The 14,914-nt window shown below is 49.3% G+C and overlaps 1 protein-coding gene across 1 annotated transcript in view; it reads right to left on the bottom strand.

Moving 5' to 3' along the window:
- Positions 1–8,894, bottom strand: part of CTNNA1 (catenin alpha 1) — a 120,771-nt gene extending 111,877 nt beyond the window's left edge. The window contains exon 1 of the mRNA XM_032125329.1: positions 8,787–8,894. The gene's annotated coding sequence lies outside the window, so the exon portion shown is untranslated. The remainder of the gene's footprint in view (positions 1–8,786) is intronic.
- Positions 8,895–14,914: the final 6,020 nt, after the last annotated feature.

A 14,914-nucleotide genomic window follows, 5' to 3' on the forward strand; every position in this document is an offset into this window, starting at 1 on the left:
TCTCTGAACCACAGCACACATTTCAGACCCTAGGGACACACAGTCAGAGCAGATATAATAACTAGGCTGTGGCCTCAGAGCATGGCTCTTCAAACCCCAAACTATGCCAGCACAGGTTCCAATTACCAACCTTAAGTTAACAAGCAATGCAAGAAGGGGCAACCTTTTAACAAGTTAATTTTTGCCACAACTCTGTGTTAAATAAGAAAAAGGTTGTTATAAATTAGTCCACTTTATCAACTGGCAGAAGAATTTGCCACGGCTGCAAAATTGATTCTTGCTTAGCTTGCAAAAACTCACTGATGGCTGGCAATAAAGGGAAAAGGAAACCTGGGGATTTTTGTTCTGATCTTCCTCAGCACGCAACCTGTAATAAAAAGTGCTGTTTATGCTAAAGAGTCAGAAATAACCAGAATCTGACCCCACTCAAACTGCATTTTCATTCCTAAATTGATATGCTGTTATGCAATACTCTTCAGTGCTTTTAGCTGACCACATCTTCAAAACCTAGACCTTCATTAACAATTTAAAACTGTCAGAAGTGCACAAATACTGGAGCTGTTGGAGCTGACACATGTGTTTAGAAAAAAAAAAATGAGACTCCCTGTAATTAGGGGGTTGATGAAAATCTACTTAAACATGGAGCAAATGGACAGCCTTGTATTATCAGAGACTAAATACCATATTCTGTCTCAGTTGCATGCTCAGCGCAGCAGTAACTAAGGACTACGTAACAAAAACTTCTGTGTTTTAAGAATGGAAGAAGTTTTCCACAGTTTTCTCTTTTTGCAAAAACTACTAGAAGCACCCACTGAAGCAAAGGAGAACACAAGTGTGAAGACTCTTCAAAGGAAAATGTTTTCTAAGCTTCCTACAAAAACTCCTTCAGAAGTCCTTTCGCAGTCCTCCACTTTGATTCAGGAACACTCTGTCACTCTTAGCTAAAAATTACAAAGCAGTTATTTTTTAAAGAAAAAAGTAACAAACCCCACAGGTGATGAAGCCGAGATTTTCACTCCATGCTCAGGGCAACTTCAGCAACACCTCCCAGCTCTAAACAATGAGTTACTCTCACAGGAAGAATTGCACCATCACCACACGCCCTCAGACAACTCTCAACTTGCAGCTCCACCAACACACACCGTGAGTTTGGAAGGGGGAAGGGGGGAATTCACAAAAACAAACCCCAGAAGAAGGAGCGAGCATGAATGGGATGTACAAGCGTGGTTTGGAGGAGTTAAGCATGTTTTAGTGCCTGCACTAAAGGCAGGATGCTCTGCCAGCCCATCTCCTCCAGGCTGCAGACACTGGGAACACAGGGCACTGACAGATGAGAACTTTGCAGCTTCTCCAGAAGAGCAAAGCAAGCAATAATAAAAACACAGTGGTGTGATGAATTTTTGGATGCTTCCCAGAGCTCCTGCACGGCCATAACCCCCCCCTTCTATCAAGTACAAACTCGCTAAGGGTGCACCACAGTGCATGAGAGTCAGAGCTAACCATGATCTATCTGCCTGGGCAGGAATCCTTTCGAGTCACTGCCTTTACACATAGGTGACCAATTAAAGCAACTTCCGTTAAAAAAAAAAGGTCACTGTCCCACCCACATTCACATTCCGTAAAAGCAACATGAAGGAACCAGGTTTGAGAAACAGGAGTCACTGCTTGGATGGTCTTGCCGGAAAAGAAAAAGATTTTAATGTAGTAACACGGCCATTTACTAAGTAGAAACCAACCTACATCTGATTAAAGATACATTTTTCTCTCTCCACCCCTTCTTTTCACCCCCAGAAACAGGAAACATCACAAACCAACAGAACAAAAACCAGATGAGCTAAAAAATCCTGTTCCATTGGCTTTGCACCAGCACTTTGCCTCTGGTTCTGCTGAACACTGCATCTTTCACTGACAGCCATTGACTTTTCCCTAGGTCCACAATAATATTCTCTTAATCAAATAACCATATTCAAATTGTCTTAACCAATTCTGTAAACTAAGTAAACCAGCTTAGAGCACCTGACGCTGAAGTACTGATGCATAAAGACCAGAAATTAACTTTTTTTCCTTGAGGTTATAAGCTTTGAACCCTGCACAACTATTCTGCATTATTCTGTTTTGCTACAAATCAGCCCTCTAGCTCTTTTTTTTTTTTTGTGCTACTCTTATTGGATTTTACATAATTATTTTTTCTCCCTAACCCCCAGCTAGGAGAAAACGGAAAAAACCCACTCTCACAACCATACTGCACTCCCCTCTGTACCCATACAAAGTAAGGAGGTTGTGATTGAGGACCCCACCAGCAATGGAAGTGTCATGAAGTAACAAACACAGGCTATGCCCATTGTCCAAAAAGCCTTCCCCACATCTCCTCTTCCAGGATGCCCTGTTTAATGTTACTTAGGAAATGAGTTTCCAGCTGCAAGGGCGGTGGTTTCTAGTTAAACACATCTTCCAAAGAGTGGAAGTGGCAGGAACTACAAAGCCATACTTTGTACCAAAATTCAAACCACTCCAGAGCCTCTCATAGAGCCAAACCAGATTCCTGCCTTTCACTCAAAAAATACTCCATATCTTTCATTTTACTTGTAGCTGGTATGAAGTTGTTTGACTCACAAGGCTTCTAAATTTAAAAGCCATGAAGTCATCAGCTGAATGTGATGACGGGAGAGCTGCTCTGCACCTGCAGCCAGGACTGCCAGAGCCAGCAGCCACGGGAGCTCCTGCCAGCACTGGGCACATGTGCAGAACAGTCCAGGCTCCAACTCCTGCCTCAGGAAGCTCCTACACTGCTGGACCTTGGCAGAGAACCCCAGGGAAGCAATGCTACTTGTTTGCTCTTCTCTCGTGGTTTTATTGCTTGTTTTACTGCCTGCCTGTTGCTTTCCCTTTTAGGGATGGCTTTACATGCTGCCACCACCCAGGAAAAAGGTGGGGGAGGATATGAGGACAGGAAGGTAAATGATGATAAGTGATTTTAGGGATCAGTAAAAAGAAAAGTGGCAGGGGTTGATAATTACAACCAGAAAACCAGAAGGAGACACCAAACACCATCCTAGAGCATCCATCGCTCCACAAAGGCATCAAAGGAGCCAGAGGATACTGCTCAACAGTGCAACAAGCAGAGCTCCTGCTTTATTCCCTCCTTCAGTAGTTGGTAACAGTCAGCTCAGACAAGACCAGCTGAAGGGCTTGTAACTTAGGGCCTCAGACAAGGACTAGACTTATAAAAAGCTGATGGGACCAGTGCAACCAAAACCTCATGATGAGGGTCACGACAGGACAGACCTCTCAGCTACGGCAATCAGAACACAGCAAGCCCTCTGTGTGCCACTTACAGTTCATTGTTCAACTTCTCACCTTTTAAATGAATAAATAATTGAAGTTTCAGGATGCTTAGGCTCCAAAACATCTGGACATCAGGTACTGGTTGGAATGAACTGTATGGTTAGTAAGTGAAGTTATTACAAGATGTGTCACCTGCACACATGTCCACAGCCCATCATGAATCATCCAAGACCAGGAGCAACTCTTCAGCACTGAGCAGCGAGACTCTCTAGGTCTTTAAGCCATGCTAAAAGAGATTAGTTTTACAAGTATACATTACAAGGACATACCTGCAAGAAAGAGGGCAAAAACTGGCAGCTTGTACATCTTGATTAGTTGCACTCACACCCACTTTCACCTTCTTGCTTGAGCATACCAGAGCTCTGTCCTCTGCTGTTCAACAACGCTGGCTCTGAATTCAATATTCCAGTCAATTAAAAACAACATTTACCCACCTACAGCTTCAGCTGGAGATCTCAAGAGCACTTTGCTAAGATGAATAGTGACCTGCTCAGTGTTACGCAGGTTAAACACCATTTTATAGGCACACAGCTCAGCCCTGTTTACATGAAAAATTCAACTGACCTTTGTGGCTCTGTAAAGCTGCATTGCTAGTGCAGCCCTTGTGCAGACCATTTATTTAAGTGGATCTTCTGTGCTCAGGTTGCATCAACCAGAGAAGGATACAGAAAAAGAATCTTCCTGTTAGAGCCTTAGATCTGCATAGATATCACCTCTGCAAGTGCCCAGAATAAAGTGAATGAGCCCTTGGGGGAGTAGGAACAGCAGTGGAAGGGGGAGCATGGAAAACCACACAAGCCATCAAGGCCACATGTTCCTGACAGCATTGACTCTTACTGACGTAAATGAAAGGCCACAAACTTAGTTTTTACCTAAATGCCCTCTTGACCTTCTGCTGAACAACAGCAACGACAGAACTGTGGGGCCTACACCCTCTCCTCAGTTCCTTTAGTTAACCTCCAGGTAAAAAAAAAATAATAATTTTTTCTTCTCCTGATCCTTCAGCACCTACCCACCTACTAAGCTCATCAGCTTCAGCCTCTTTCTTGAACTAGCTATTGAAGGCTACTCCAGAACACAGTGCACCAATGGTGCCTCTTCCACCTTAACTTGCACCAACACCTCATTTGCTCCACAACAACTCATTTGCTCCCTAACATCAGTTCCACACAGAAATTCTTCTGAAGCATATACAGTCACGTGCAGATCTATTCCATAATAGGGCACTGATTGCTGAGAAACTGGGTGTTCTTTGGGAAAAACAGCACACCACAAGCTGAGCATCTCATATGATGCTCAATGCATCCCTACCTGCCACACTGGTGCCAGCTCCCTGTCTGCTTTGCTCTCAAGCCCCTCACTGTCAGGCGTTCCACTCACTCTGGGGCTGTGACACACATCAGCACTCCCCTGCCTTTGTGCCATTCCACGCACTGAAGCGGAGCTGCCAGAGAACCAACTGGCATCCAGCTTGGTTTCACAGGCACTGCTCCACTCTCTGCCTTAGTAATGGTTATTCCTTTAGCTACAGCTGGCCTCGTGTTTGCTTTTTCCATCCCTGAGTTTATCAGAGAACGGTTTGGGTTGGGAGGGACCTTTAATATCATCTCATTCCACCCCCTGCCATGGGCAGGGACACCTTCCACTATCCCAGGCTGCCCCAAACCACGTCCAGCCTGGCCTTGGACACTGCCAGGGATCCAGGGGCAGCCCCAGCTGCTCTGGGCACCATGTGCCAGGGCCTGCCCACCCTCACAGCCAAGAATTTTTCCCACTATTCCATCTAACTCTGCCCTCTGTCAGTGTGAAGCCGTTCCCCTTTGTCCTGGCATTCCAGGCCCTTGTCCCAAGTCCCCCTCCAGCTCTCCTGGAGCCCCTTTAGGCACTGGAAAGAAGGCTCTAAGGTCTCCACAGAGCCTTCTCTTCTCCAGGCTGAACAATCCCAGCTCTCCCAACCTCTCCTCCCAGCAGAGCTGCTTCATCCTTTGATCATCCTGGTGCTTCCTCTGGACTGGCTCCAGCAGCTCCAGGTCCTCCCTGTGCTGGAGCCAGCTCTGCAGGTGGGGTCTCACCTGAGTAGAGGTGAAGAATCCCTGCCCTCAACCTGCTGCCCACACTGCTTTGCATAAACCCAGGATACAGGCATAGATCTCTGAATTTAAAGCCTTTCAGAAGAGGCTCTTGGGAGTCTAACTGATTAATAAGTAGCTGTCTTGTAAATTAGAGAAATTACAACAGAAGGGAATGTCAGACTGGGGGAGAATTTCACTTTGCAAACTGTGTTAGTTTAGATCTGTGTATTGAATAATTTCTATCACTTCACAAAGCATGGGGAAAAAAGGTTACTCCTCTAATTCCACCAGAGACATCTATAAACATATAGCAAAGGACTAACAGATGTTTTCTGTAGTACATCTGGGATTAACAAGCAAAAATATGTAATCATATTGAGAGAAAAGATAGCTGGCTCTTTAAATCCATCAGTCACAAGGAATTATGAATCATATTTAAGTATCAGATTTGCCAATAGAAGAGTCTGGACTAACCTCCTGCACACCAGAAATCACAGTTACACCCATTCTCACCCTGACTAGCAGATAAGGAGTCTCAGTCATTCGAGGAGAACAATCCCACTTCCAGTTGCAGTGACCACATTCCTCCTGTGACTCCTTCACCTCAGTAAATCCATCTGCACCCAGTTCTGCTTCATGACACAGCAGGCCACTCTCAGCACTTGTCTTTCCAGAGGAGCTCATCCAGTGAGGGTGCTAGCATACAATTTTGTGGTAGCTCTATTTTAAATCTCATTTGCTGGATTAAAATAGTATGGAGTTAAAAGTAGTAATTATCAAACATCTGCACTTTCTCTAAAGCTGCAACGCTGTTTAACCAATGCACAAGCTATAAACTCACTGAATGGAGCTATTCCAGATTAGCTGTGAAACAGTTCGGGTGAATTCCCAGAGCAGTAACAGATCCCATTCCTCAAGGTCATATTCAACGAACTTCTGCAGCACCAGATTTGGAGTGATGTCCAGTTAAGGCACAGCAGCAGGAAGCCCCATCCCTAGAAGCATTCAAGGCCAGGCTGGACAGGGCTCGGTGCAGGGTTTGGGCAGGAAGGTGTCCCTGCCCATGGCAAGGGGAGTGGAACCAGATGAGCTTTAAGGTCCCTTTCAACCCAAACCAGTCTGTGATTCATCATTATGTTGAGTGACTGCCTCATAAGGCACTGTCCTTACAAAATGACACTCAGTTCTCTTTTATTCATCATGTTTCCTTTAGTGTCCAGCAAAGCTGAGAGACGCCAGTAAAAGAGAACCCAGCAAGTCCTTGAACAGAAACACCATGGCCACGTGGGCCCTTGCTCCAGACCAGACCCACTGCCCACTATGATGAGCAGGCTGGTTTGGCCACTGAGTATTTTTGTGATCTTAACTAATTCTCTGCATAAGAAAGGTCATTTAGAAATCAAATAGTAACAGCAGATGTAAATTAAAGGCAGGGCTGACGTCCCACTAAAGTGTATTTCCAGCTCATAAACATTTCTACTAATGTGGATTCCTTTGCAAGATCAGTTTCTCAATCTTACAGCTGCAGAAGGAAGATATTCATGCTTCTGAAAAAACACAAATTACTTTTCTATTACATCTGCCAGTTAACTTTATCAGACCAACAGAAGCCCTATGAAGAAGCCGCACGTTAATGTCTGTCCTTACACATGTCAGCACAGAAATGCTGATGTTTCAAAGCTTGAAAATTCATTGTGAGGAAAGTATTTACATTCGTATTTTAAAGCATCGATTTGAGCACGGGATTTCTAATCTCTGCCCACTGCTCTCCCCCCAGCCACCTTGTGTAAACTTTTAATCTCTGAGGCAGAGGCCTATTATTAGAGCTGGCTGAAAAAAACCCTAAAGACTGAAGGCACATTGTTTGTTATGGAAAAGGTTAGGGCAAAACCTTTCTAAAAACAAAGCCTACTAAACCTTTGTCTGTTTCTGCTGAGAAAAGTCAAAACATTTCCGTGATGTTTTAGAAACTGTTTCTTTGTAAATGAAACACAGTGAGTCAACATCAAAGCATGTCCTTTTAAACAAAATGTTTCAATTCAGAAGGGGTGAAATAAGTACAACAAAACACTTAATGTGGCCTTGGTGCCCCAAGACAGAGCAAAGACTGCACCTAGCGTAAAATGAGCTGGGCTTTCACCTTCATCAACACAATCTTGAACTACAAACTAACCCAGGAACTGAAATAAACAACCGCAGAGCCTTTAGCTGCTTCAAAAGCCCTGAGAGCCTGGTGTAGCCAGCAGGACTGAGGAGTGCAGCCTTCTCCCAACTCCCCAGTCCCAGTGCAGGAAAAACACAGGAAAACAGTAACTCAAGCACAAGTAACTAAAGCACCCAGAAAACACCTTCTGCACAACTCCCATCCCAAAAAAACAATAGACAAAGACAAACAAAGGGGGAAGGGCAGCAAAGGGCTCCCAGACTAGTTCAATACAGATAGCCCAGACACGCCTGGAGTCGTAACTCCGAAAGCTGGGATGAGGACACGGTCATGAGGCTGGGTGAGGGAGTGATCGATGACCCTCGCCAGAAGGCACCTCCTGGGCAGGGCTGGCAGGCCAAGGGCAGACAGGCAAGGAACCGTGCCTTGATCACATCCAGCTCTTCACTAGACATAACTGGAACACACACTTTCCTGCAAACTTTCGGCCCGAAAGATTTTAGGCATTTTGAACTGGTATGAGCAGTGAATAAAAGCCGGGTGACCCACGCTGCCCAGGGACCCCACGGCCACAGGCGGCAGACACAGGGGTCACACATAACCCAGGAGCTGATACTCTCTCCCCACTTTTCGTCTAGGAAAAAGTAGCGCGAAACTTTCTGTCAGCGAAGGAGAGGCTCTCGCCTTCCAGCACAGGAGCGGATTAGAGGTGGGAGTCGGAAAACGTGGCGGAGCCAGGCGGAGGCGCGGGGCGTTCCCGGCTGCTCGCGTATGGGATCAGCAGCGCGGCCGGGGCGGCAGGGAGGGCTCGCCCGGGCAAACTGGGGCTCCGAAAGGCACGGAGCGCTCCCGGGGGCTCCCGGCAGTGCCCGGCCCTGCTCGCAGCCGGGAAGCGGCGCCGGGGCGGCCCCGGCCGCGCGGGGAGGGGCCTGGACACCGCCCCGCCGCACCGAAACTTCGCCGGGAGCCGGCCCGGCCGCGCTTCTCCCCCGGCGAAACGCGCTCGGCGGCCCCGAGCGCCGCGGGTCCCGCCCCGCTCCCACGCGGGCCCCGGCGCAGCGCGGCCTCCCCAGCCGGGCCCGGCGGCCGCCCCAGCCGCTCCGCTCCCGTCCCCCGCTCCCCGCGTCCCTCCCGGGCGCTGCGGCAGCCGGGCCCGGCCCGGCCCACCGCGCAAAAGTTTCCAAGTGCGAGACCCGCAACTTTACCGGGTCAGAGGCTGGGCTGGGGATGGCGGCCGCCGCCCTGGCTGCGCTCCGGCCCCGCCGCTTTGTCCCGTCCCGCGGAGGAAATGGGCTCTTCCGGCGCCTCCCCGCCCGGCCCGGCCGCCCTTCCCGGCACCGCCCGCCGCGCCGCCCCCGCGCCCTCCCGGCGCCGCCCGCCCGCAGGTGAGGGACGGGACGGGAACGGGAACGGGACAGGGATGGGACAGGGATGGGACAGGGATGGGACGGGGACAGGGATGGGACAGGGACAGGGACAGGGACAGGGATGGAACGGGACAGGGACAGGGACGGGAACGGGACAGGGATGGGACAGGGACAGGGATGGGACAGGGACAGGGATGGGACGGGACGGGAACGGGACAGGGACAGGGACAGGGACGGGAATGGGACAGGGATGGGACAGGGACAGGGATGGGACAGGGACAGGGATGGGACGGGACGGGAACGGGACAGGGACAGGGACAGGGACGGGACAGGGACAGGGACAGGACGGGAACGGGACAGGGATGGGACAGGGACGGGACAGGGACAGGGACGGGACAGGGACGGGACGGGAACGGGACAGGGACAGGGATGGGACAGGGACGGGGACAGGGATGGGACGGGAACGGGACAGGGACAGGGATGGGGACAGGGACAGGGACGGGGACGGGACAGGGACAGGGACGGGACGGGACGGGACGGCCGGGACAGGGACAGGGATGGGACAGGGATGGGACAGGGACGGGGATGGGACAGGGACAGGGATGGGACAGGGATGGGACAGGGACAGGGACGGGGACGGGACGGGACGGGACGGCCGGGACAGGGACAGGGATGGGACGGGACAGGGACGGGGACGGGACAGGGACAGGACAGGGACGGGACAGGGATGGGACGGGGACAGGCGGGACCCCCTCACCCCGGGCACGGACCCCGAAAACCCCCGGGCCCCCGGAGCGGAGCCGGGCACAGCTCCCTGGTCCCCGAGCGGGAGCCATCGCTCCCTCGCTCCGCAGCCTCCCACCACAGCCCTCCACGGGACGCCCCCAGCCCAGGATGCCAGGACGCCACTTTTGAGATAGAATCAACAAATTCGAGGTCAAAATCTGGCCTTGTCCTCCTAAGCTCAGGATACCGAGGTTCTTTGGAGAGAGGGGAGGTGATGGATGCAGGGATTTGAAGGAGACAGAGGGAAAGTTATAGCTGGGTTCCCCTTGGGTTTGTGAATTGGTGTTTTGTTTTGAAAACACAGATATTTTCATCCTCCTAAGAGATGTTGCTTTTAGGAAAAGCCTTGTTTTTATCCAAATGTCTCTAATAAGAAAACTACAGGTGAGAGGAAACCTCAGGGGCACAAGCAGGGCCAACAGAGCCCCTCTAAGAAGAGAAGAAGATTTTGGGAACCCGACCTTGACCTGCAGGAGCAGGTCTGCAGGTGGAGAAACTTGTCTATATGCAGTAATTAAATTGAAAGTTTCCTTTGAAAAGTCCCAGTGAGCCTGTTGTGAGAGAGCGATTGTTTTCACCCTGCAACAAATTACTCTGGGACTTTCCGTGGTGTGTTTTGAGACGGTTTTTAATACAAATCCCTCCACAGAACTTACACTTGAACTGGATTGTAAAGATGACTGAATAAATTTAATACATTTCATGACTCATTTGCCAGCACTTCTGAGATAACTGAATCTATACACTCCATCCTGTGTTATTAAGCAAAAAAATAGAGAGATTGAGTAACCTACAAGGAAGGTTCATTCAAGGTACCACATTAATTGAAGGTATGTAACTGAGCTGAGGGGGCTGGCCCGAGGTCCGTGTCACAGCACAGGTGACCACACTGTGGTCAGGACTCTGACTTCCCTGGTTCCATGGGATTTGGAGGGCTGTGTTTCCCATCTTTGCCATATTCCTACAAGCCTTTCCTGCAGGAACGCCTTGTCCTGCAGCAAATTAGATTGCATTTTTCCTTCCTGCAGGTTTAATCCAAGAAAGGGATCCAAGACAAGGAAGTAAACAGAGTGCTGTTGTTTTATAATCCAGAAAGAAAATAGGGATCAAGAGCCCAGCCTTGTCAGTGAGTGAAATTAATCTAAAGAACGTGGGGGCTGTAATTATGATACTGACTGAGATACAGGTTATTAAAAAAATACAGGTCTTCAGTGCCTTAACAAACAGACTCTCCTACGGAAACATATGGAAAACAGATTTTTAAAATTCTTTGTATTTCCTGCTTATGCCAAACCATTAATATTTGGTGTCAATTGCACTAGGGATTCAAACTACTCATTTCTGGTCTGTAGCATACTCCCAGTAAAAACTGAGTTTATACTTCAGTAGCTTGCTTTCTTTCATTACTCCTTTTAATATCATGTCTTGGCCTCCTGTGGTGGCTTCCACGTTTGGCAGTTCTGTGTGCCTCACATCCTTTCAGGACAAAATGTCAGATTAAAAAAAAAAATTCTTTTAAACCTACAGATTCAAAAGTAGAAGGCCTGGAGTTGTAGAGAATCACATGCTCTGCACTGCGCCACTGAAAAGCGAAGGGAGAAGTAGGAGATCAGCTGGCAGCTCTGTTGGTTCATGGAGCGAGTTAAAAGGCTCAGCAAACAAAACATAAAATTATGTAAAAATAGAGCCAGCTAGCTTGAGATTGGACTTTGTCTCTTAATTAACAGCTCTCTCTGAATCACAGCACTGGGCTCTGTCAACAAGACTAAAATGCAGGGGGGTGTAGAGACAGGCAGCCAGCAACAGTAGCTCACACCTCCCATCCAGTCCATGTCATTGGCAGCTTGAAATCGAATGCATTTTCTGAAACGAGTTACAAGTCTGCTGCTTGACCTCAAATCTTCCTGTAACAGTGTTTGTGGTTTTGTAATCCCATTTTCCTGGTGGCTTTTTTAGTGTTTTTCTTGCCCTTTTTCACTGGGTGAAAACCCAGCGTAATCCAGGGGAGAGGACAGGGAGGAGGAGACGAGGTGACCGCACTGATCCTGTGGGGAGGTTCTGCGTATAAAATCAGCAAAAGCTCTCGGCCTCACCCCGGGAGGACAATGCAAGGTGCAGCAGAGCAGAGCAGGGTTGGCGGCTGCGCACTCGTGGCATCTGTCCCTGCTCCTCAGGTGTGTGCACAAGGGCAGTCCCTGGCCCTGAAAACACCGTGTGGGTGTAGCCACAGCAGGAAGCTGCACTTTCCTGTAAATCCTGGGGTGGGTCTGTATAGGAAAGGGCTTGTTTATGGAGCACCTGCCATAGCTCCACTGTCTGCCAGTCCCAGTGTAAATGGGTCTAAATCATGTGCTTCAGCTGGAACTGGGTTTTCTATTTCTGTAACAGCCTCGTCGAAGGGAAGTAGTTGCTCCATGCATCCATTTGTGCTCCATTTCAAAATGTTTGATCTCTGTGGTTTTGGTTTTTGTTTTGTTTGGGGGTTTTTTCTAAAGTGTTTCGTTTTGTTGTTTGTGAGAAGTAAGCATTGCAGCTCTCACATCAGTTTCAAAGACAGGACTGCTGGGGCAGGAGATGGTAGTGAGGGGATTGAGAGGGATGAGAGAAGGAAGGAAATAAAAAGAATGAGGAAAGGATTGTAGAGTGTTGTGATGGCAAGCTGAAGTTCCTGCCGGGTGGGCTGAATGGGCAGCAGCAACCAATAGAGAGAGGAAAAACTCAAAATACTCTAAAAGAATCTCCGGGTTCAAGTAGCAGCGTGTTGAGGCTATCTGCAGGCTGATGTCATGCTGGGCGGTGGGGACAGCCCCGGGGCAGCCGTGCTGTGCCACCAGCGGGCACAGCCCTGTCACCTCGGGTCCCTGGGCTGCCAGCGAGGGCCCAGGAGCAGGGCAGGGACTCGCAGCCAGGGAGCTTTGCTGTGGGGGTCACCCCAAAATGCAGCCTCCCTTGAGGACTGCGGGCTCTGATGAAGTCAGCAATGCAGCAAAGTGACAAACTGAGGGTCTGGCACGAGTATCTCACGTGTGCTATGGCATCAGCTCCTGGGGGCTCCCCTGTGTTCATCTCAGCGTTCCATGTGGCTGGGAGGCATCACCATTCCTTCCCAAGGCTCAGATACATAAAGAACTGAGATTGTCTCGCAATATCCAGCTAGGAATGAGCATCTGCAGAGCCAGAAATCAAATTCCGGTGTCCTGGGGTGATGCATGCCTCGAGACTCTGGAAATGCTGGTAGGCGGTGCTTTTGGGGGGACTGCAGGTACACAGCCTAAGCTGTGACTACTACACCCACCTTGGTGAAATAAGCCTCAGTCAGGAGGAGAAGGGATTTACCAGCACACCTGCAGCTACACTGGGGCTCCCTGGCAGCGCTGGCAGCGCAGGGATCAAACCCAGCTGGTGCTGCAGTGCCTCTGGGGTCAGCACTGGTTCTCTGAGAGCTGCAGCCACGCTGCTGTCTGTGCCAGGGCTGTGCTCCCCATCACTGCCACCCTCTCCAAGGAAAACTGTCTGCTAGAAACAGTTCATAATCAAGAAGCCATTGGATCAAGAAGCCATTGGATCTTAACTGGAACTCTCTCTTCCTGTACTATCAAATGCTCCTGAAGCCTCCAGAAAGAAGCAATCTATAACGCCAGCATGGCCAGGAGCACAGGGCTGATCCCCCCTGCGCTCACACTGCAGCACATGCCTGTACTGCCTGAAAAAAACAGGCAGAAACTGTAATGAGGAGAAATGATGCCATCCCAAAAGGCTCAGCGTGAGCTGGGTTCACTGGTTGCTGTTCCTAGCCCGAATAGTTTGCATTCACCTCCAGGTTCACACAGCCTTTGTGTAATAAACTGTCATAGCCCCGGAGAAGGGAACATTCAAAAAAGCACCCCGAGGCAATGCATAGCAGAAGCCTGAGAATCCTCCTGCATGAGTCACTGACCTCCACACACTGCATCTATTTCAGCCTTTAATTAATAAGGTTTTGCATTTCTATGGCACTTTCCATCTGGAAAGATCCGAAAATGCCGTAAAGACTAAGGGGTGTACAGCACCATTGAAATGTGGTTCCTGTAGAGGTGGGACTGTGCCAGCTTAGCCAAGGGCACAGGGGAAAAGGGTTCTTAATTTTAAATGCAGCCTCTGTTACGTCACTGAGTATTTCATATCTATGGAGAACAGACAAAAAGATTTTCGTTTCTAAGGCACCGCTTGAGTAAATAACATTGTAGATTTTTTTTGTTATCCAGGGGGGATGCAGTGCAAAAAAAGTACTGGGTGATTTTAATTTGGGGTGTTAAAGGGTCACAGAAATTTAAACCATCATTGGATGAAGGGTTTCCTGTCTCCTGATAAGTAAGTTATTCCCAAATGTTGGACACAAAGCAGAAGCCAGTGGAGGAAACAAATTCCACTCTGACAGCACCTGACTCCGCATCCGGAACACCAAACTGCCTTGCACATTGCCTGAAAGCTCAGCAGGACCATGTGAGGCTTCAGCAAGGTAAAAACCAGCCCCAAGCAGCAAGTGGGGCAATGGAGAAAGCCAGGAGGAAAGAGCCCTCCTGTCCCGCGGCTGACACAGCCCCTGAGGGGACCCAGGGCTTTGCCGAACCAGCACAAATCCCTTCATTTTTTATTTCAAAAGGTCAAACGAGTCCAATCGCTCTGCTCAGCGGATGAGCAGGGCCTGGCTTGCATGAGGGAAACCAAAAGGACTGTCAGCCACAGCTGGCATCCCTCTTACTAAGTACTCGGCCAAAGTGGGCTGGGAACACTTGACCACAAAGAGTTTTCAAAGGAATGTCAAATTCCTTTTTTTCTCAGTGTGATTCTAAACTATTTTTATCTACCTCTTTCTGGAAGAGAGACACGGGCATTGCCACGACTAGTCGTAAACTTTCATTACTTCCCGAGGAGAAATTGCAGGGAAATTACAGGCTAGTGCACTCTTTTTATGTCTCTCCTGCTCCGGGCATGTCAGCACTGCTGCATTCCAGTCTGCCCCCAACACATTCCTCCCTGCGAGTCCTGTCCCCTCCCCGCCTGCTGATGGACATTAATGACCTTCCTCGGTAATTAACGCGTTGAGCGCCGCAGTCCGCGCCAGATGAGCCCTCAGCGGTGCGCCAGCGCTGGAAAAGCACACATTCCCGGTGTGCGGGGTGGGATCGGCCCCGACTCCC

The sequence above is a fragment of the Corvus moneduloides genome, chromosome 15, assembly GCF_009650955.1.
Source record: "Corvus moneduloides isolate bCorMon1 chromosome 15, bCorMon1.pri, whole genome shotgun sequence".
Lineage (NCBI taxonomy): Eukaryota > Metazoa > Chordata > Aves > Passeriformes > Corvidae > Corvus > Corvus moneduloides.